The 24,021-nt window shown below is 42.5% G+C and overlaps 1 long non-coding RNA gene across 1 annotated transcript; it reads left to right on the forward strand.

Annotated features, from left to right (window-relative positions):
- Positions 1 to 1,570: 1,570 nt before the first annotated feature.
- On the forward strand, positions 1,571 to 22,681 carry LOC129561206 (uncharacterized). The gene is made up of 4 exons (XR_008686941.2): positions 1,571 to 1,811; positions 18,281 to 18,325; positions 19,935 to 20,156; positions 20,713 to 22,681. It is a non-coding gene; the product is annotated as an uncharacterized LOC129561206 (long non-coding RNA).
- The last annotated feature ends 1,340 nt before the right edge of the window (positions 22,682 to 24,021 follow it).

Genomic DNA, 24,021 nt, shown 5'->3' on the forward strand with positions numbered 1-24,021 from the left:
GTGGATCCAGTGACAGCAGGACTAGTGAAACTGGCAGTGTAACTACCCAAAGTAGAGCCAACCTTTGTCAGGAAATGAAGAGGATGCTCACAGAACTGATGCCACAAAAATGAGATCCATTTCTCATGGAGGAATCCCAGTGGAAGCACACAATGGCCCACATGTCCAGGGAGAGAAATAAGCTCCACAAAGTCCCCGCTCTCTCACCACCAAAAGGTGGTGTGTTCTGGGCCCACGAGAACATTGCAAACTTGCATGGTCCTCTGCCTCTGTCAGAGGGTATGGAAGATTTCCCTGCTTGCTTGGGCAGCTCAGATTGTGAACAATCTCACAAGCATGGTGAGAGTGAATTCTCTGGAGATCCTTACACTGTTGTCAGGAGTTGTCCCTTATGTACTGTCAAGGAAGATAACAGTTGGGGCCACTGGAACAAGAAAGTTCCAGGCCTGAGTCCAGGAGAGACATTAAACCAGGAGCAGACAGGCATAAACTGAATGAAAAATATCAGAATGGAGAAGCTACATGGGGGACAGAGGCAAAACTCTTATTTATTGATCAACTGTTATGCAACACTCCTTTTGCTAGGTCCTCTCTTTATGGATTTCAAGAGTAAAATAACCAAACATGAGAGTCACTGGCAGTGCCCGGGGCACACAAAGATCACAGAGGAGAAGGCACCCAGCTTCTGGGTTCTGGGTCTGTCTGGCATCATTTACTGCAAAGTCAGTTCAAAGGATGATAGTAGCAGGAAAATGAGTAATCTTAGTGATCCTGAGATTCACAATTCAGAGGCTACAAAGAGAAATTCCTAGGAGAGTCTTGTTTATGTCCCTCAAGAACATTGATATTTAATCAAAAGCAAAAGAGCAGGGTACCCTCACGTCCCAGCTCTTGGTACATTGTTAAATTACCACCATTTAACCTCTAAGGACCAACCAGAACCTGCAATTTGTAAGCCAGATTCAGCACTCTTTTTGGGGGGGTGGGTGCGATGAGTTAGTCAAGATAAATTGATCTTTGGAATGAGTTAAATCTTCAGTGCTTCTAAAACATCATTTGAGAAGTCAAAAAAATAAATTACATTACTTCTTCTGAGCAAATAGTAGACTTTATTTATCAACCAAACCATTCTGTAACTATCTAATATCCAAGTTGTCCAAAGGGAGCAAATAGTTATGACTATCATAGGTAATATAACGTTCTACTTCTAACTGTCTTTTTAAAGTCCATATATTAATCACTGATAGGGGCCACTGTGTTTATCTGCATTATCTCAGAGTGGTGGGCAAGAGGCCTGAGGAATGAGGAAAACTGATGTATGGAGTGAGGAGAAAAAATTTAAATACTAAGCCATTCCACTAATAAAATGCTCAAGCTGTCTAGCGTAATTTGGGTGCTTGGTGAATCACTGCTTAGCAATTCATGAACACTGTGGGTGCCTGGAATTCAATTCTATTGTCCTCGAGCTGAATTGCTTTGAAAAAAGGTCACATGAGAGGGAGAGGAAGTTTTGACTTTCACATGCCAGTTATTGCTAAGGAAACCACTTCCTTGGTATTCACAGATTCAGCATGTCTGCAGTTTTGGCTTCCATACAGATTACATTTTGGTGCCACATTAAGAAACAAGGGTGGAGAATATTTTAAGAAGTCAACTCAACTATGACATGTTCCAGAACAATAAGAGGAGCCTTCTCAGATGCCTTTTCTTTTCAGAAGCACTCTAGGTGAGCCTGGGTGAAGCTTCCAAGATCTGACAGGATGTTTGAGGTTCAAGGAGCACGCCTGTGATGGCCAAAAAACAAATGAGAAGTGAGTACAGCTCTGTTGTGTTTTCTGATTGGCAAGGACTCTGAATTATCTCCTTCTTGTAGTTGTGGACAAAGAAACACGAGAAGAATTACCATGTTCTAGGACTGAGTGTTCCTTTCCAATTCAAATGGCAATAAGAAATAAAAATGGTTAGTCTTCCAGAGTTAGATTATATAACTTGTCTCCTCTGTTTCTTTGTTTTTGCTTTGTTTTGCTTTCCTTTTTGTCTTTTAAGGAGAAAAATGGATAAGATGAAGGGACGTTTTTAGAATGACTGGGGCTATCAGTGGACCTTATTGCAAATACAACTGAACTCAGAAGTGGCTATTTTTGCTCTAGTGGATCTTAACTATTTGGTGACTTCTTTGCTTTTATTTACATTTCTATTTTTAACACAAAAAGATCTTGTGTAAGCTACCTCTTTGTTCATAATAGATACCCAACTATTTTTAATTCTCTCTGCTGCTAAGAATAATAATTAGGAGCCAGAAGATCACAAATCTTAGATGTCTGGGTTCCATCTGTTTGAATATCCCAAGTTGCTCTTCTCGTACCAGGATTTACAGTTTTATTTTCTGTCATTTAGTTTTCAACCTTATTCATGAATCATAGGTTCAAAACTCGACTGCATTGTTATTAACAACAATCTCCAAACAGCTACCCTGTAGTGAACTTATAGTGGAAGCTAAATGGTATTTACATGGCAGCAACTATGAAAGAAGCAACTCTCAGTTATAGTAAAGCAAAGCATGAGTTGAGCATTTGAGAATTTTAATACTGGAAAATGATAGACTTTATATCAGGTGAATACCTTAAAAATTTCAAATATGTTGCTTTTGAAATCACAAATTTAATTCTTTTTTAACATTTAAGAAAGCTAAATGTTTTTGGATTGAGAGAAAAATACACAAAGAGATGTATATTGAGTTATTTATTGATAACCATCTATGCACACTCTCCAGAAATTCCTCTAAAGCTCTGTCAACTATAAATTGGCGCTTGCCATGAACACTTGCCCTCTACCTCTACAAGGATTAAATCATGTGCTGCTGCAGCTGCTGATTTTCAACACCCCATGAAAGGAGCTCAGGATGGAGAGCAGGAGTGAGGCTCTGGGTTCTGGGAAAAACTGACAGGAGAAGTCTTCAGATAGCTTGATATTTTTAGTAGCCGATTTCATTGGCTCAATTCTTGTATCTCTCTTATCTAGAAAAGCACTAAAATCCTTTATGATGATGACTGTTCCTTATGACTGGCTGAAAGCTTCAGACTGTTAGAAATCTTCTGGAAAAATATGTGGTTGATAGCTTGTATTTCTCCTTCACTGAAATCACACGTATAGAGATTTCCTGCTGCCTCTTTGGAGCAGTTTCTCAGAGCTATCTGAGGTGCTGTCTCCCAGGCTGCTGTCCTCACTTTACCCCCAAATAAAACTTACCTGGCAGCTCTCATGTTGTGCATTTTTTTAAGTTGACACCCTTGATCATCACATGAACTAAGACTCAGAGAGTTTAAGGGAATGCTCAAGTTCACTCACATAGTAAGCAGCAAGGCAAAAAACTCTTGGTCTGTCTCTAGGGTCTGAGCCTTTACTACTAGTGAACTGAAATGAAATAAAAAAGTGTTAGCTGCTAAGTCATGTCAACTCTTCGCGACCTCATGGACCTCAAGCCCGCAACCGGGCTTCTCTGCCCATAGCATTCTCTGGACAAGAATACTAGGGTGGGTAGTCATTCCCTTCTCCAGGGGATCTTCCTGACCCAGGGATCAAATCCAGATCTCCTGCATTGCAAGCAGGGGCTTTACCATCTGATCCACCAGGGAAGCCCCTTACTACAAGCATAGCTGTTTACGGAGAGAAAGCCCTTGATATGGACTCATTTGAGTGGCCAAAAGGTTAAAGTAAGGAAAAGACCCCACTCTTCTAACCCAACACGTGTCTGTGTAGAGCTTATGTCTGGTTCTTTGGAACTTAAAGTTCTTTGGAACTTACCATCTTTGGAGTAGGATGAGGGGGACTGCCAGCCTTATCATCCAGGAAAGGAGACCTCATGGGAGAGAAAGAAAGGAGTTTGGAGCAGCAGGCTCAAGGGATTAGTGACTTGGTGACTCAGTGTGTCTTTGGGTATTGGGTTCACCCCCCATTCCTGTCTCCTGGGGACAGACTAGGAATTTGTAAAGGATCCCAGTCATGCTGGGGGTAACAAATTGCGGAAGATAGGCCCCGTTCAACTGGAAAAAGTAGTTTCAAGCTCTGCCCTCCGTCTGGTTCCCTTAGCGAAGTCACATTCGATGCTTGTTCTGTCCAAGAGATGCTCCAAGGCTCCTAAGGAAAAAGTCTTGCAGCTGTTGTGTTGAAATAACTTTCAGGCCTGGGAGGCAGGGGCATGTCAGCAAACCGAAACTTAGGTCACTTTCCCTGTAAATGCTCTGCTAGACCAGAAATGCAGGACATCCCGGCAGCTGATACCAAATGCCAAGTCTTCCAACTGTAAGTGAGTTGGCATCTGTGGCCCGAGCCAATTATTTACTCTTCCTTGTTTGTTAAACTTATAAAAGCTTTCTGCCTTCCACCTTATTCTTCTACAGAGGAAGTTGTAGCTTCACCAAGAATTCAAGTTTGTTTGTAAATTATCTTTAATCATTTATTTTAGTAGTTTGGATCTAACCTTAAAGGGAAATAGGGCTTTCCCTTAACTTCTCACTCTTTGGGCCAAAGGGTGAGATTTCACCAAAGGTTTGGGGTGAATCTGTTGGGAGGACTAAAGCTTCAAGATCAGATAACTTCAGGCCATGAAGAGATCTTTCTTTCATGCCAAAGTGAGAAAAATCAATCTCTTTTCTCCCTCCCTCTTTTTCTTTCCTTCCTTTCTTCTTTTCTTTTTTCCTTAGAAGGCACTGTCTCATAGTATCTCAAAAACATTTCCCCCACTCTTCCTATCACAACTCCAGGCAGTCACCATCCTGGGTTACAGTACTGATGGCCACAATTAAATGCAAACATTAACAAAGCATCCGGATGGATACCAAGCCCAACTTGGTGAAATGGCAGCAACCTCATCCAGCTGCTGAAGCCAAATCTTAGAGTTATTCTTGATTCTCTCATTTCTTCATTAAATTGAACATTCGGAGATGCCAATATCCATATGAAAACATCCCAAATTGGCCCTCTTCTCTGTGTCACTGTGAGCTTGTACCTTCCCAGTTGTTACTGTACTATCTCCTCTTAACTCCTCCACATGTCAGTTATGGGGAGGTTTTTGCAACTTCATTAGAGAATGGAACTTCTGCTTAAACCCCTCTGTTGCCTTTGCACTGTGTTTAAAATAAACCCTAAACCTCTACATGTGGGCAAAGTCACTTCAGTCACGTCGGACCCTTTGCGATGCTGTGCACTGTAGCCCACCAGGCTCCTCTGTCCATGGGATTCTCCAAGCAAGAATACTGGGGTGGGTTGCCATTTCCTTCTCCAGGGGATTTTCCCAACCCAGAGATCGAACTCCCGTCTCTTATTTCTCCTACCCTGGCAGGCAGGTTCTTTACTACTAGCGCCACTTGGGAAACCATTATAGTGACTTGTAAAGCCACACGTGATCTGGAACTGCCCACCCTTGAAAGGTTCCTCCTGCTACTACTGTTCCTTCAACTACCCAGTTCAGCTCTGGCTCTGGACTTTCAAAGTTTCCCCGGACACATTCAGTTCCTCTCACTCAAGGGCCTTGTCACACATTGTTCTCCTTCCTTGTCTTCAGGTGGCTAGCTCCCTGCCATTCTGATTTTACTTTCAACATCATCACTTTAGAGAAGATTTCTCCAACCTCCCTGCTGAAGTGGCTGAGTTTCAGTGGGAGGCTGCATCGTGCTGGAAGGTGGCTGTCAGGAAAGTAGGCCCTTCTCTGTCCCAGGCACTATGTTGCACCCACAGCCTACAAATGTATGAACAGTTCTGGGAGGAGCTCACTGGGTCTGATGAAACAAGAAAGAAGCCCTTGTTATTAGCTGCTATTATTGAGTTCAACTCAGATTACCGTGCCCCCTAAGCTGAACTCTGGGGAGGCCATGGGCAGGGCATGGGGGTTGCAGAAAATTGAACCAAACTCCTTCTGGTCCACAATTAGTGTGGCCTGAAAGAGTGACCCCTGATGGGGGTATTGATTTAAGAATTCCAATGTGATTGTTTCTACCTTAGAACTTACGACGACACTGTTAATTCACTGTTTACACTGACCAGTCAGGATTGGTCAGGTTAAGGTGGGGTCAAAACACACAACCCCCAAATGTCTCAGGGACTTGAAATAATCAAAACTGATTTTTTTTGTGTGATATATGTATTCATCATTTCTGCTTCTTGTAGGGCCTCAGGGACCAAATCTGTCGGAGGACTCATGATTTGGAAGTTGGGGCAGCTGAAACAGAGGGAGATGAGGGTGAATTGTCTCCATCGGATGTGATGTAGGTCACCTCACACCTATTTCATGAGGACATAAACATTCAGAGCATAGCGCAGAGGTAGGAAGTTGGAGGACAGAATTTGAGAGAGGTTGGGATGATTACCCCCATCCTGAAGCTCCATCCCTGACCTTGTTGTTTTCCTTGCAGGGGTTCCTAGCCCTGTGGCCCTGGGTTCTGTCTTGAAACCTTTCCTCTGTGGCTCCAGACGCCACCAGGATCTTGCCAGGGGAACCCTTCTTCAGTCCTTTGGGCCTTGGCTTGGTGCAGGTTTCCTGTTGCTGCTGATCTCTAAGAACTTCATCATCCCTAACTGATACCTTCACTCTGACATGTCACCATAAACCACCTCCTGTCTGTTCCCTGTGGTTAAAGACTTTGTGTCTTTCATCTGCTCCCTGCCAAACTGAGTAATACATCATCTGACCTGTAGGGTTCCAAACAGCTGTACGCATCCCCACCCACCATTCTTTCCTTCACATATTTCTTGCTGCTAAGTCGCTTCAGTCGTGTCCGACTCTGTGCGACCCCATAGACGGCAGCCCACCAGACTCCCCCATCCCTGCGATCCTCCAGGCAAGAATACTGGAATGGGTTGCCATTTCCTTATCCAACGTGCCTAATTTCTCAGCTGTCTTACTCCTATGTCTTTCTCTTTCTGTTCACTGTATTGACTGATAAAAGCACAATGTGAGAGTTGTGAGTTAAGTTTTTTGGGGGACAAAATGAGGGCTATATGTAGCTTGGGAGACAACACTTCAGATAACTCTGAGAAATTTCTTCAAAGAGGCAGGGGGGAGGGTCAGGATATATGCAATTTTGGTGAAGGGGGAGTACATGCAATCAACCACATATTTTTTGCAGAAGATTCCTGATAGTCACAAGGAATAGTCATCACCATGAAGAATTTTAGGGCATTTCTAGATATGAGAAGATACAAGAATTGGACTCATATAAGCAGTTCCTGAAGATATCTATCTACAAACCTGTTCTACCAGTTTTCCCCAGAGCACAGAGTGCCTCATTTCTGCTCTCCACCCTAAAATCCTTTCAGAGGGTGTTGAAGGTCAGTGGCTACAGCAGCACACGATTTCATCCTTGTAGAGGTAGATGGCAAGTGCCAGTTTGTAGGTGACAATTGTTAGAACTTTGGGCTGTCTGACAGCTGGTCCAATCGAGAGCATTTACTGGTTTTTATTGAAACACCTTGTTTGATTCAGCAGTATGCTGGCCATGTACTCTGTGTTAGTTGGCTAGGACTGCTTTAGCCACACACCTGAGACTGGGGGCTTAAGGATAGAACTTTATTTTTGCACTATCTGGAGGCTGGACGCCTTGGTCAAGGTGCCTAAAGTGTGGTTTCTCCTTTGGCCTCTGTCCTTGGCTCACGAGGCTGCCTTCTCACTGTGTCCTCCCCAGGTCTCTTCCCTCAGCGCCCTTGGCTTCTGCATCTTCCTCTTCTTACAAGGACACTAATTTTACTGGATGATGGCCCCACCCTAACGGCCTCATTTTAGCCTAATTACCTTTCGAAGCTCCAGTGTAAACTAGGGTTGAATTTGTTTTGAGGTTCTTGGAGTTGAGAACTTCCACATATGAATGTGGGTTGGGGCACAATCCAGCTCACTAGATACACTACTGCTACAGGCAGAATCTCAACTGACTTTTGTGCTTCAAAGCTTTTAGCTTCATCTTTCACCTGCTGGAGAGAGGAAGCTGTGTCTTCTAACACTGAAGGTTCCCAGATTTCTGAACAATTCCTGCCTCTCTTTTATGGTGGTTTGTGAATGACTTGATTGTTTTCAAGATCTCTTTCTATGGTGCCTTGTGAAAGACCTCCAATTGGTTATCAATACATCTGAACTGAACATCCCACTAATACTGCTTCTAATCTTTTTCTCTAGAACTGCTTTTTCTGTCATGTTTTTACCAGTAACAGTTTTACCAAATTTTGGGGAAAACACAGCAAAGTATATCAAACCAGTCAATCCTAAAGGAAATCAACCGTGAATGTTCTTTGGAAGGACTGATGCTGAAGCTGAAGCTCCAATACTTTGGCCATCTGATGCAAAGAGCCGGCTCACTGGAAAAGACCCTGAAGTTGGGAAATATTGAGGGCGGGAGGAGAAGGGGGTGACGGAGGAGGAGATGGTTGGATGATATCACCAACACAATGGACATGAGTTTGAGCAAACTCCAGGAGATAGTGAAGAACAGAGAAGCCTGGCGTGCTGCGGTCCATGGGGTCACAAAGATTCGGACACAACTTAGCAACTGAACAACCACAACAATCCTGATTACATGATGACCAGTGTTCTGGACTCAGAGGCTAGTTGTCCATTACCCAGCCCTTGGCCATGCCATCTATTTTAGGCTTATCAGCTACGGTAGCACTCCATGTCAGGGCTCCGATGTCAGCACTTGTCCAAAGAGACCAATTTTACCACAAAATCTTCATATTCACTTCTGCTTATGCTGCCTGTCTGCCTGTTTGACATTTGGAACCTGGTGGGCACTCAGGAATCCTGACTGATGGAGTGACCACCCTCTTGCCATGCCAGGAGGACAAGAGAGCCCTTGGTCCTTGAAACCTCTCCTCATTTATGATACAGATCACATTTTAACACTTCATTGACCAAGGTATGTCAAATGGGTGCTTTTTGAACTTTAAGGGGGCAGGGAATGCCTGTCCTATCTCATGCTTGGAAAGAGAACCAGAAATTCTTGTTGAACAGCACTCATGGTTACTATTCAGTGTGTCAGTTCTCAAGAGCTGGGATTTGGTTCTGGGAGTTAACAAAGTACTTGGGGGAAAAAGAGCAATTGGGGATTATCTGTGGCATAAATTGTGGGTCCTTGATGCTACTTTTGTTTTGTGATCACCTTGCCAGTATTTCCTCCAATATATGTGTGCACACGCATGCACACACACACATATAATAGCCACTTCTTTCTCTAATGCCACAGAATTACACAGTCAGCTTCTCTAGTGGCAGCTGGCTGTCATGTGTCATTTGGTGACATCCATACCTGCTCTTTCTTGCTGTAAATGACATCCGCAGAGGCTGTGTTAAGAGAGTCAGGTGTAACCTCTTCTGCATTATGGTGCTTGTGATGCACATGATGTGTATCTCATCCCCTTCACAGTGCATTTGAAAATGAAGTCATATTTAAGTTTGTCATTTCTATAAAGCAAGAAAGATAGTTACTGTCATGTGCTGCCAAGCAGACTGGCAGATGCCACTAACAAATGGTAAAACATTCTCCTCTGCTTCATTATTTCCATAAAAACAAACTCTTTTGGTTATCATTTCTGAAATAGCATATAAACCTAATTCTAAATGACAAAAGAAAAAGTACAGTAGCTGTCAAATCCCAATGCAGTGTGTTCCTAGAGGTTAGTGAGTAAGCGAAGTGAGTCACAGTTCCTCACATTAGAAGAGGACTGATAACATGGGGAACCCATTACCGTGGTTTCCAGCCTGAGGTAGACAGGGATCACTAATAATGCGTTGAGCAGTGGCACCAGGGAGGAAGCACCCAGTGGGAAATGTGCACGCAGTTAGGTGGTTTTGATTTGATATAGTCCTTTCTAAGAAGATACGCTGAGACTATTTTGTTTCAAATTTCTCCCCAGTGAATCCATCCATCTTTTCTGAGGCCAACCGATTTTTCTAAAATGCAGTCTGATCATGTCATCAATGAATCAATTCTGGGACCAAGTTACCATCAGGAAAGAGTCTGCCCCGTGGCCCCCGAGCCTGCAGTCATGACCTCTCCAAGCCAGTCACCCAGGGGATGCTACTTGCATACACTCATGCCACTCACCCCCATGCCCTCCTAGCTGCTGCTTGGCAACGTCAAAGCTACAGTTGAATTGCCTCCACTGCCAGTTCCCATTTGTTTGTTCTCCATCCAGGCCCCCGACTCCTCACCTCCCAGCCTTTTCCGGCCTCACTCTTCTGCATTAGCTGCATGGTTATTTCCTGACTGTATTTTTTTTTTTTTTTTTCTGTTAAAATTTGCTCTCAGCTCTGTCTTGGCAAGCTCTGACTGACACTTACTTCCTGGCTGCTGACTCACTGATCTGCTCTGTCCTTTGCTGTGGGGGACCCTCCAGATTCTTGACCACGTGGTCCCCTGCCTCACTGGGACTCCTGGCACCAGGATATCCTCAGTTCTGACTCAACCAGACACTTTCCTCATTCTTCAGAGCTCCTTTACTGGTATACCGCTTTCCTTAACAATCCTAGGTAAGTCATGTGGGCTTCCCTGGTGGCTCAGATGGTAAAGAATCTGTCTGCCATGTGGGAGACCTTGGTTCAATCCCTGGGTTGGGAAGATCTCCTGGAGAAGGGAATGACAATTCACTCCAGTACTCTTGCCTGAGGAATCCCATGGACAGAGGAGCCTGGCGGGCTATAGTCCATGGAATGACAAAGTCGGACATGACTGATGTGACTTAGCACGCAAGTTGCCCTTATGCTTGGTGAATGAGGAAACTAATTGACATGCTCCAATTTTTCATCCAACAAGTGATGCTTAATAAGAGGTGAGATTGGAACTCATGTCCCTCAAAGCCCAAGGCCTCAGCCTAAGCTGTGCTGCTGGAAGACATGCGCCTTTTCACAGGTTCTTTAGGTAGGGGATCGGAGAAGACAATGGCAAGCCACTCCAGTACTCTTGCCTGGAGAATCCCAGGGACGGGGGAGCCTGGTGGGTTCCGTCTATGGGGTCACACAGAGTCAGACACGACTGAAGTGACTTAGCAGTAGCAGCAGCAGTTAGGTAGGGGATGAAGGTGACAAGGCTGTTACTTTGGTGTTCTTGTACAAATGAAAGCAGATAAGAATTTTACATCTGGAGACAGATTGGTAGGGGACAGTTTGGGGGTCATAGATCAAAGTGTGTGCATGCATCCTTAGTTGCTCAGTCATGTCCTGTTCTATGTGACCCTATGGACTGTAGAACGCCCTGCTCCTCTGTTCATGAGATTCTCCAGGCAAGAATATTGGAGTGGGTTGCCATTTCCTCTTCTAGGGAATCTTCCCTACCCAGGGGTTGAACCAGCATCCCCTGCATTGGCAGGTGGGTACTTTTACCACTGTGCCATCCGGGCTTCCTAAATATTTCCAAGTAAAGTAGTCCTACTCCACTTGGGTATAGAGCCACTTTGACCTCAAGCAGAAGTCAACATTTTGTCTGCAAATAGTCAGAAAGTAAGTATTTTAGGCATTACGGGCCACATATGGTCTGTTCCATATTCATTAAAAAAAAAAATAAGCCATTAAATATGTAAAAGCATGCTTAGTTTAGAGGTCCTATAAAAATAGGCTATGAGTCACATTTGTCCCAGTTTGTTACCATTGACTGACATCAAAGTGGACCTCAAAGACTATGCCTTAATCGGAGGAAGGTCCTCCATGGGGTTCCGAGTGGGAATTAAACCCTAATGTCCTAAAGTGCCCATTGTACCGTTGTATGATGTGAATCAACTTCTCTTCGAAAGGTACTTGTTATGTTAGGAGAACTGAGTAAACACTCACTCAAAACAATTTTGTGTTCTGAAGTTCAGCTGACAAGCCCTGGCTGGTAGCACGTGTGATCACACACTTATTCACCGAGCAATCATTAACCAGGCACTAACTATGTGCTCAGTGTTGGGTTATGTGATGTGACAGCAGAGATGAGTGAGATACAGATTTTCCCTCAAAAACATCACTCTGCCTGGACTACAGGAGATGCTGAAAATAATTTCTGAAGTCATGCACAGGCAGAAACAATGTGATGATCCTAATAAGTATTCCATTTTCATGAGTGTGGTATCTTTGCTGTAAAATGAGAGCATTTGTTTTTCTCCACAGGACTGTGATTTGTGCTATGCAGACCTGCTGACATTTTGTGGGATCACAGAGTCAGACACAACTTCTCAGCTGAGAACAAGAAACAAGAGCTATGGACAGTTGTCTGAGAAATAAAATGACCCCATGGCAGTACCCACCCACAGGCAGACTTGGGAAAAATCCGTCCTTGCCCACCACTAACTGCGAAACTTTGGGCAATTACTGATTTTGCTTTTGGCTATGCCATGCAGCACACATGATCTTCCCCGACCAGGGATCAAACCCAAGACCTCTGCATTGGAAGCAAGGGGTTTTTAACCACTGGACCACTTGGGAATTCCTCAATCTTTCTGAGACCCTTTTCACCATAAGATGGAGAAGATATAAGACCCACTTCAGTGAACAGTGGTGTAAATTTAAATGAAAAAAAATCACATAAAGCCTTTAAGGATGATACTTTATATGTAGCAAAAGCTCAACAGAACTCATTATTAATGCTATTTTTGGACTATGTCCCACGGTTTCAGAGGTATCAGAAACAAGTTCTTAATCTCGTTAAAGTCAGATCCATGTATATGTGACTATTAACTGTGCCCACAGAAAAGAAACACCTGCAGTGTTTGTCTAATTGCTTGGGACTCCTCAGAGAACCGGATGGAGCTATGGAGGGTCAAACATACCTAATTAGAGAATCTACAAAGCCAGAATAGGTGCCATATTTAGAGGGATGGTTTGACTTCTCAATACAATAAACTGGCTGGAGGAAGATGGGGAAAGGGAGAGGAGGAGCATCACTTCAGCATATTCCTGACTCTGACTTGAGAGATCCTTCACGCAGAGAAATTTCTCTCATTTTTCTGGATTCTGAAGTGAGAAATAACACAATCAAGCCTTAGTGAGCACTTGTTTTATACCAGGCTCTGACCACTTAATCCTTGCACAGCCCTATGAGAGTGGGAATATTTTATCACTCACATTTTAGATAAAGGACAACTGAAAGCACAGATTGTCCCTGTAACTTGCTCAAGGTCATATGGCTGTGGCAATGGTTCAGTTCAGTTCAGTTCAGTCGCTCAGTCGTGTCGGACTCTCCGCGACCCCATGAATCACAGCACGCCAGGCCTCCCTGTCCATCACCAACTCCCGGAGTACACTCAAACTTATGTCCATCGAGTCGGTGATGCCATCCAGCCATCTCATTCTCTGTCGTCCCCTTCTCCTCCTGCCCCCAAACTTTCCCAGCATCAGAGTCTTTTCCAGTGAGTCAACTCATCGCATGAGGTGGCCAAAGTATTGCAGTTTCAGCTTCAGCATCAGTCCTTCCAATGAACACCCAGGATTGATCTTTAGAATGGACTGGTTGGATCTCCTTGCAGTCCAGGGACTCTCAAGAGTCTTCTCCAGCACCACACTTCAAAAGCATCAATTCTTCGGCGATCAGCTTTCTTCACGGTCCAACTCTCACATCCATACATGACCACGGGAAAAACCATAGCCTTGACTAGACAGACCTTGGGTGGAAAAGTAATATCTCTGCCTTTTAATATACTAACTATGTTGGTCATAACTTTCCTCCCAAGGAGTAAGCGTCTTTTAATTTCAAGGCTGCAATCAGCATCTGCAGTGATTTTGGAGCCCAAAAAAATAAAGTCTGACATTGTTTCCACTGTTTTTCCATCTATTTCCCATGAAGTGATGGGACCAGATGCCATGATCTTTGTTTTCTGAATGCTGAGCTTCAAGCCAACCTTTTCACTCTCCTCTTTCACTTTCATCAAGAGGCTTTTGAGTTCCTCTTCACTTTCTGCCATAAGGGTGGTGTCATCTGCATATCTGAGGTTATTGATATTTCTCCCGGCAATCTTGATTCCAGCTTGTGCTTCTTCTAGCCCAGCGTTCCTCATGATGTACTCTGCATATAAGTTAAATAAGCAAGGTGACAATATACAACCTTGACGTACTCCTTTTCCTATTTGGAACCAGTCTGTTGTTCCATGTCCAGTTCTAACTGTTGCTTCCTGACCTGCATACAGGATTCTCAAGAGGCAGGTCAGGTGGTCTGGTATTCCCATCTCTTTCAGAATGTTCCACAGTTTATTGTGATCCACACAGTCAAAGGCTTTGGCATAGTCAATGAAGCAGAAATGGTAGTCTGATTTAAATCTAGGTACGTTTACTTCAGCCCTTATTTCCAATGTCCTACTACAGGGCTGCATAGTAGAAAGAGTTTGTAAGTCACAGATACAAATAAAATGCTTTCCTAGTCACATTTCAAAAAAGGAAACAGGTACCATGAAGTTTTAAAATTTACTTGATTGAAGGATAATTGATTTACAATATTGTGTTAATTTCTGCTGTACAGAAAAGTGATTCAGTTATATATGTGTGTGTGTGTGTATGTGTGTGTGTGTGTGTGTGTATATTAGGCTTCCCAGGTGGCACTAGTGGTAAAAAAATCTGCCTGCAATCAGTTCAGTGGAGTTCAGTCATTCAGTCATGTCCAACTCTTTGTGGTCCCATGGACTCCAGCATGCCAGGATTCTCTGTCCTTTACCATCTCCCAGAGCTTATGCAAACTCATACCCATCAAGGTAGTGATGCCATCCAACCATCTCATCCCCTGTCATCCCCTCCTCTGCCTGACTTCAGTCATTCCCAGCATAAGGGTCCTTGACAATGAGTCAGTTCTTCGCATCAGGTGGCCAAAATATTGGAGTTTCAGCTTCAGCATCGGGCCTTCCAATGAATATTCAGGACTGATTTCCTTTAGGATGGACTGACTGGATCTCCTTGCAGTCCAAGGGACTCTCAAGAGTCTTCTCCAACACCACTGTTCAAAAGCATCAATTCTTCGGCACTCAGATTTCCTTGTAGTTCAACTCACATCTGTACATGACTACTGGAAAAATCATAGCTTGGATTAGATGGACATTTGTTGGCAAAGTAATGTCTCTGCTTTTTAATGTGCTATCTAGGTTGGTCATAACTTTCCTTCCAAGGAGTAAGTGTCTTTTACTTTCATGGCTGCAGTCACCATTTGCAGTGATTTTGGAGCCCAGAAAAATAAAATCTGTCACTGTTTCCATTATTTCCCTATTTCCCATGAAGTGATGGGACCAGATGCCATGATTATCGTTTTCTGAGTGTTGAGTTTTAAGCCAGATTTTCACTATCCTTTTTCACTTTCATCAAGAGACTCTTAGTTCTTCTTTGCTTTCTGCCATAAGGGTGGTGTGATCTGCATATCTGAGATTATTGATATTTCTCCCAGCAATCTTGATTCCAGCTTGTGGTTCATTCAGCCCAGCATTTCGCATGATGTACTCTGCATATAAGTTAAATAATCAGGGTGACAATATACAGCCTTGACATACTCCTTTCCCAGTTTGGAACCAGTCTGCTGTTTCATGTCCAGATTTAACTGTTGCTTCTTGAGCTGCATACATATATCTCAGGAGGCAGGTCAGGTGGTCTGGTATTCTGATCTCTTTCAGAATTTTCCTGTTTGTCGTGATCTACAGAGTCAAAGGCTTTGGCATATTCAATAAAGCTGAAGTAGATGTTTTTCTGGAACTCTCTTGCTTTTTCAATGATCCAGCAGATGTTGGCAATTTGATCTCTGGTTTCTCTGCCTTTTCTAAATCCATCTTGAACATCTGGAAGTTCACGGTTCACCTACTGTTGAAGTCTGGCTTGGAGAATTTTGAGCACTACTTTACCAGTATGTGCTGCTGCTGCTGCTGCTGCTAAGTCGCTTCAGTCGTGTCCGACTCTGTGCGACCCCATAGACGGCAGCCGACCAGGCTCCACTGTCCCTGGGATTCTCCAGGCAAGAACACTGGAGTGGGTTGCCATGTGAGATGAGTGCAATTGTGTGGTAGTTTGAACATTCTTTGGCATTCCCTTTCTTTGGGATTGGAATGAAAACTGACCTTTTCCATTCCTGTGGCCACTGCTGAGTTTTCCAAATTTGCTGGCACTCAAGTGCAGCACTTTCATGGCATTATTTTTTAGGACTTGGAATAGCTCAACTGGAATCCCATCACCTCCACTAGCTTTGCTAATAAGATGCTTCCTAGGCCTGCTTGACTTCGCAGTCCAGGATGTCTGTCTCTAGGTGAGTGATCACACCATCGTGATTATCTGGGTCATAAAGACTTTTTTGATATAGTTTTTCTGTGTATTCTTGCCACCTCTTCTTAATATCTCCTGCTTCTGTTAGGTCCGTATCATTTCTGTCTTTATTGTGCCCATATTTACATGAAGTATTCCCTTGGTATCTCTAATTTTCTTGAAGAGATCTCTAGTCTTTCCCATTCTATTGTTTTCCTCTATTTCTTTGCATTGATCATTGAGGAAGGCAATGATCTCTCCTTGTTATTCTTATCTCTCTTGCTATTCTTTGGTACTCTGCATTCAGATGGCTATATCCTTTCTTTTTTCCTTTGCCTTTAACTTCTCTTCTTTTCTCAGCTATTTGTAAGGCCTCCTCAGACAACCATTTTCCCTTTTTGCATTTCTTTTTCTTGAGGATGGTCTTGATTTCTGCCTCATGTACAATGTCACGAACCTCTGTCCATTCTTCTTCAGGCACTCTATCATATCTAATCCCTTGAGTCTATTTATTAGGGATTTGATTTAGGTCATACCCGAATGGTCTAATGGTTTTCCCTACTTTCTTCAATTTAAGTTTGAATGTCACAATAAGGTGTTAACGTCTGAGTTACAGTCGTTTCCTGGTCTTGTTTTTACTGACTGTAAAGAGATTCTCCATCTTCAGCTACAAAGAATATAATCAGTCTGATTTCAGTATGACCATCTGATGATGTCCATGTGTAGAGTCATCTCTTGTGTTGTTGGAAAAACTTGCTTACTATGACCAGTGCGTTCTCTTGGCAAAACTCTATTAGCCTTTGCCCTGCTTCATTCCTTCCCAGGTCGAACTTGCCTGTTACTACAGGTATCTCTTAACTTCCTATTTTTGCATTCCAGTCCCCTATGATGAAAAGGACATCTTTTTCAGGTGTTAGTTCTAGAAGGTCTTGTAGGTCATCATAGAACCTTTCATGTTCAATTTTTTTGGCATTAGTGGTTGGGGCATAGACTTGGATTACTGTGATATTGAGTGGTTTGCATTGGAAATGACCAGAGATCATTCTGTCATTTTTGAGACTGCATCCAAGTACTACATTGTGAACTCTTTTGTTGACTATGAAGGCTACTCCATTTCTTCTAAGGGACTCTTGAAATTAATTTTAATCCTATGTTTAAATTAACCATTCAATATGTAATCACAGAAAATAGTCTTTTTTCATATGTCATGATTTAGCACTTCTGCACAGCTCTATTAGGACCTTTCAAGTGGTCAGGAGCCATGTGCAGTTGGTGGTATCCACAGCAGAAAGCACAACCCTGTGTTCACTCAGCCAGAGTTACTGAACTCTGTATTTGTATCTCTATGCTTACATAATCTTTATTCCTTTTGTTTTGACATATTCAAACTAGAAAGATTCTGAGTACTGAAAGTGAAAAAAAGTTATGAATAAAAAGAATAAAGAAAGCAATGATAATAAGGTCATTGCTTGGTAATTTCTAAAAACACCTAGGAAAGCTATGGTCTTCAGTGACTTCTGTCAGATTGCTCAAATATTTTGAGTTCAACTGCATGCCCATTTAAGAACATAAGGTTCATTTACTATGTTTCCCTCTTGGCCAAGCAGAAATCTAAAAATACACTCTTAAGTTGTTAGGTTTGACCAAACTCTTTATATAAATATCCGTTTGCAGTTGTTGTTTTAGCAAAAGAAAAAGCCAATCTCCTGTCTTTGGGTTCTAAAAACTTTAGGAAACTGATTTTTCCCCTAAGCACTTCCTTCCTCTAAACCACGTACAGACTGAAAAAAAGGAAGTGAAAATCAGATTTTATTTTTTTTTCCTACAAGAGGACAGAAAAGACGGTCCCTCCCCCACATGACTGACATTCTTCTGCCATTTCCCCTCCCACTACCGAATCCCAAATGATGATTAGAGGATGGAAAATTGGCCCCTTAATATAAAGCTTCACTCTGTAAACTAAACCCTGGGGAATGCTGGCCTCAGGAATCATATCTCATCTGATGTGTTTGGAAGGGCCTATGGGGAATCACCATGTCACATAGATCCTCTTTTGTGTTTCAGGCAATGTTTTCCCAACATTGGACAAACATCAGACAACAGTAGATGGTAAGTGCTTGTTCAATTAAAAGTTTTTTAATTATTGGAGTAAATTCAATAAAAATTTCTGTAGATTAGTATAAAAGAAAATAGAAAATAGTTTTCTATTTTCACAGACACTAATGGAAACACTTAGAAGATGCAGTTTGAATAGAAAGAAATGGCTTGTGGGACAAGAGTGACATAAAGACGTGGTAGAAAAACCTGGAACTTAAAAGGCAACTAACTCCCAGAAGTTCTTCCTTGACCCTGTCTTCATGTGAAATTTTAATATGAATAAAATATAAAAACTAACTATAAAATAAAGATAAAATAGTATGTAGAAGAATATTTACAAAATTTTGGTCAAGGAGAAGATTTTAAGGTAGTAGACACAAAACTTGGAAAACACAGTTATATTTAACTTGTCTCCCTATACACATATATGTTCATTGTATATGTAGTGTTTAATATATAGCTTATGCAAAACAATGAATTGGAAAAATTATATGCAATTAGAATACTGTCAGAAGACATAACTGGTTACTGTTCGTAATATGCAAATGGCCGTTAAAGGAAAAGCAAGTTATAAATTAAAAAAAAAAAAAGACTACCCACATTTTCTTGCTCACTAGTGAATCAGAAGTGCAAAGTATACAAAAATCAGATGAAAATTTTAATGTATCACCTAAGCAAAACAAGCAAGCAAAAGAGTAACATCCAACTACCATGAAATAGGTCAGCTATGCAGCTGCTGGGGGTGTGAATTGCTTGAATAAATAGAGTGGACTTCACAGTGATTTCTTGTGAATAATGCCTAATACCATTAATGTTAGTTGTCTGAGCTTAAAACATTTTAGCAAAGTATCTTTTGGAACTGTTTGTAGGGCAAAGAGAAGCCATATTGATTATTATAGTTATATGTCCTTCCATGCCTGCTAATTTGTGTCCAACTCTTTGCAATCCCATGGACTGTAGCAGCCCAAGCTCCTCTGCCCTTGGGATTATCCAGGCAGGAATACTGGAGTGGGGTGCCATTTCCTTTTCAAGGTATATGTCCTTACAGAGAAAAGCAAATATCATTATGATATAATTTACATATGGAATCTTAAAAAAAAAATACAAATGAACTTACTTCCAAAACAGAAATAGACCTACAGATGTAAAAAGCCTAGGGTTACCAAAGGGGAAAGGGTTAGGAGGGATAAATTATGAGTTTGGGATTAATATATACACACTGCTATGTATAAAATAGATAAACAACAGGGACCTACTGTATACCACAGGGAACTGTACTTGGGAAAAGCATCTGAAAAAGAGGATATATAAATAATATACTGGAGTGGGTTTCCATTTCCTTCTCCAGGAGATCTTCCCGACCCAGGGATTGAACCCGGGTCTCCTGCACTATAGGCAGACACTTTAACCTCTGAGCCACCATTACTGCTCTCTCTCTATACAACTGTATCACTGAGTTGTACACTTGAAACTAACACATTGCAAATCAACTATACGCCAAAAAAATCTGAAAAAAAGAGCAAAAAAAAAAAAACAAACAAACTATATGTCCTTATGTATTTTTGTAAATGTAAATTGATATTAACCACCTGGATAATTTGCCTTATGCTATAACTTTCAGTTTGCCTGTGTGACTACTTTGCCGATGGACCAGGAGCAGGAGGCACAGGGCTGGCTTTGGGCCAGGGCTGCTCATGGCCTCAGTCTGTCTCCTCCGTCCCTTCCATGCGGCAGTGGCTGGGAGACTGGTGCTGCTGGCGGTACAGATGAAGGAAGCTTCCTGATGCCATCAGCTTGGGGTGAGAGAGAAAAGGAAGCCTTCACTGGATTATACTACTGAGATGTAAGGGTCAATCTGGTCATGTGTTCTAGCTTAACTAGACAAATAAAACCTAACTAAAAAAACAATACAGATAGCATTTTTAGGGACTCTAGAACATATATATTCTCTCTGGAGTCATGTAGATATAACACACACACACACACACATATAAACACATATGTCATCTACCTATCTTAAGATCTCTTCCTTGACCAAAACTGTACAAATATTCTTCTACACATTCTTTTGATTTTGTCTGTATATTTAGTTTTTGCATTTTACTCACATTAAATTTCATTTAAAGCAGTCAGATGCATGAGACACAAAATAACATCCTCGATTGGATGAAATATTATGGATAATTAGGAACTCATTTTTATGTCTTCTATCACTTTCGGGTTGTTGCTGAGTAAATACATCATCACTCATCTGTAGTTACACTTGCTAACTGAGTGCCAGGCAATGGTCTTGATAAGATGCTGCACCCACTGTAAATCTACTTCCTGTTGTGGTGGTGGCAACTGAGGCCTTGGAGGTGGCTGCATTGCTGAAATGACCACCCCTTCTGCCTTCACAGGTAAGAAGAATGTCACTGTCAACAAGGACACCAAGGTACCCAAAGCCTGTTTGTTCACCATCAACAAGGAAGACCACACGCTGGAAATATTCAGTCATAGCTGCTGAAGACCCCACAGATGTTGTTTACTGGCCACAAAGTCCCTCGCCTCTTGCAGCACAAGACCATCATCCATGTGCAGAGTGCCCTGGACTGCACCCCCAGGGTGTTCCCACCCATGCCATCACAGACCTCACCAGGGAGCTCTCCCTGCTGGAGGAGCGAGTCTGAGTGGCCATCAAAGACCAGCAAGGAGGAAATGAGTGGTGGGCTGGACCTGGCCCTTTTCCAGGCACCAGGTGGATGAGGACATTTCTGCCCACCATGGGCCTCCCTGTAGAGATACCGGTGAGTCCCTCACCCCTGGCACTGATGTATCCTACACTCAGAGTCTGTTTCATAAATTGTAGCTGAAGAAGACCCAGCTGTGGGCTGAAGCAGAGGTGACTTCACAGCAAAGGATCATCAGTTCAGTGGAGGTAGAGGACCTGTTCTGAAGCCACTCTGGGACCTCGTTTCAGAGTGGACTGGCCCAGAGACCCCATATATCTCTCTGTGAGGGTGGTAGGAACAAACTTGTCTTGGACAAAAACTGGGAACCTGGGGCTGCCAGCCAACATCTCAAGCAGAGGAGAGCTGAAAACCTATGTGCTTCCAGGAGTGTCTGCTCCAGAAGCTTCAGTTTCTGGGCCTGCCTGCCTCCCTAAGGGTGGGGACACCCAGTGGTCCCACAAACAGCTCTCCCCAGGCTTCTTTTGCATAGTAGAGTTTCATAAAAATAACAGTCACCAATAAAAGTCAATCAATCTACTTCTCATACCTCTCCTGAACATCTTGTCCTGACCAGCGCTCTAGTCTTTGGAATTCTTACCTAGTTTCATGTTCTTCCACTTTCTCTTTCACCTCTTCCATGGGATGTGGTCCTTAGGCATCACTTTTGGATCCCTTGGTCACTGTTCTCAAACCGTGACCCATGGATGTTTCAGTTTCTCCTTTCTGGCTCCAGCCTTGAACTCAGGGGCTTCGAGCCTCTGCACAGTGTGAAGCTTGTCACTGAGTTTTTTGGTGTATTTCCTTGGATGCCATAGTTATTCAACCCCAAAATCTCAGCAGTGGGATTGGGGAGAAGGTCAACACCCTTAGATGGAGGTAGCAATAGAGCAGGAAAGGCATCATCAGATCTTCTTTTGAGATTAATAATCCAATATCGAAATACATTGTGGAAAATCTACAAATGCTTACATTATTAAGCATGTTGGACTTTTCATGGCTCCTGGATTCCCAAGTGAACAAGCCTTGAAAAGTTCCTGTTAATAAGTTCATTATTAATGAATAGGTAACTTTTAACTTAGAACACTTAATTTTACAGACTTGGTTAAATTGTGTGGAAGCCTCCAGCTGATACTTTGGGACCCTGCTGGAAATCATTACTCCATGGAGGTATTTTTCTCTGGAGAGCTAGGATTAATTATATTTCACTAATTTGTCTTTTTGGAGATGCCATGTAATTCTTTCCTTAGTGAAAATAAGCTGAAGTTGGACCAAATAAATCCTAAATATTAATCACCTAGAGAATTGTTCCATGGATTATTTTTTCACCTGTGTAATGTAATCTCATGCAACTATTAAAATAAAAACTAGAAAGACAAGTTTGATACATGGAAGATTAGCAGGAAATAATGATATGAGAAAGAGCAGAACATGGCGTTTTCTTTTCTAGACTCACACCCTGAGTAGGGAATTCAGTTATGTAGCTATTTTGAATTCAGGTTGATCAATGAATATTCTTCATGTTTGGATGGACTTTCAAAGGCAGGTGCTTTTGGGGGCTTTGTCTCCATGGGAACTTAAACAGCTTTCCCAGAGAGGCAGTAGTTGAACACAGGAGGTTCATAGTTGATCCCAATCCCCCAGCTTCACAATAGACATGAAGAAGGGGAGAGGGAGAGGGTGCCAGGGATGCGTGTGGCCACTGGGAAGTTTACCAGACAGACGGAGGGTCATGATGCAAACTTGGTGTCGAGGCACTGTTGAAAGTTTGGGAGGTGGTGGAGGTGGGGGTTGGAAGGTGAAAGTGGGGGTGATGGGGAGCACCATTTTGAGCATTATATTTAGAAACTACCATTTGGAGTTTCAAACATAGCTTCTTCTTATAGCCGTTTCCTCTGGTAACCAAGCTCTTGTGCCAAACTTGGAGTAAAATTGAAAACTGAAATTAAGTCAAAGAATGAGCTGAACAATTTGTGTGTGCATCTGTGTGCATGTGTAGGGGGTATAATGTAAAGAAGGTAAAAGTTTTCTGTTCTGTGTTGATATTTTTTTTTTTTTTACTAAGTTGTGTTGAAATACAGTTGCTTTACAATGTACTAGTTTCTACTGAACAGCAAAGTGAATCAGTTATACGTATACATATGCCTCTCTTTTTAAGATTTCCTTCCCTTTGAGGTCACCAGAGAGCACTGAGTAGATTACCCGCGCCACACAGTAGGTTCTCATCAGTTACCTGTTTTATAATATTAATACACAGTAGTGTATATAGGGGGCTTCCCAGGTGGCGATAGCAGTAAAGAAGCCACCTGCTAATGCTGGAGGCATAGAGGTGCAGTTTCAATCCCTGGGTAGGGAAGATCTCCTGGAGGAGGGCATGGCCATCCACTTTAGAATTCTTGCCTGGAGAGTCCCAAGGACAGAGGACTATGGTGGGCTATAGTCCATAGGGTCATAAAGAGTCAGACACAACAGAAGCAACTGAGCACACGCACACACAGTGTATATATGTCAATCCCAATCTCCCGATTCAATCCCACTTTCCTTCCCCTCTTGGTTTCCATAAGTTTGTTTTCCATGTCTGTGTCTCTGTTTGTGCTTTGCAAATAAGTTCATCTGTACCATTTTCCTGATCCACATACGAGTCGTATTATACCATATTTGTTTTTCTCATTTTGGCTTACTTCACTCTGTATGAGAGTCTCTATGTCCATCCACATCTCTGCACTATTTCATTCCTACATCTTCTTTGGGCTTCCCAGGTGACTCAGTGACAAAGAATCCATTTACCAATGCAGGAGATACAGGAAACATGGGTCTGACCCCTGGGTCAGGAAGATCTCTTGGAGGAGGAAAAGAAAACCCACTCCAGTATTCTTGCCTGGGAAATCCTGGAGACAGAAGAGCCTGGTGGGCTACAGTCCACGGGGTCACAAAGAATAGGACATGACTTGGAAAATACACACACATTTTCTTTATCTATTCCTCTGTTGATGGATGTTT

This window comes from Moschus berezovskii, chromosome 10 (genome assembly GCF_049115385.1).
Source record: "Moschus berezovskii isolate FMDL1 chromosome 10, NW_MosBer_1.0, whole genome shotgun sequence".
Lineage (NCBI taxonomy): Eukaryota > Metazoa > Chordata > Mammalia > Artiodactyla > Moschidae > Moschus > Moschus berezovskii.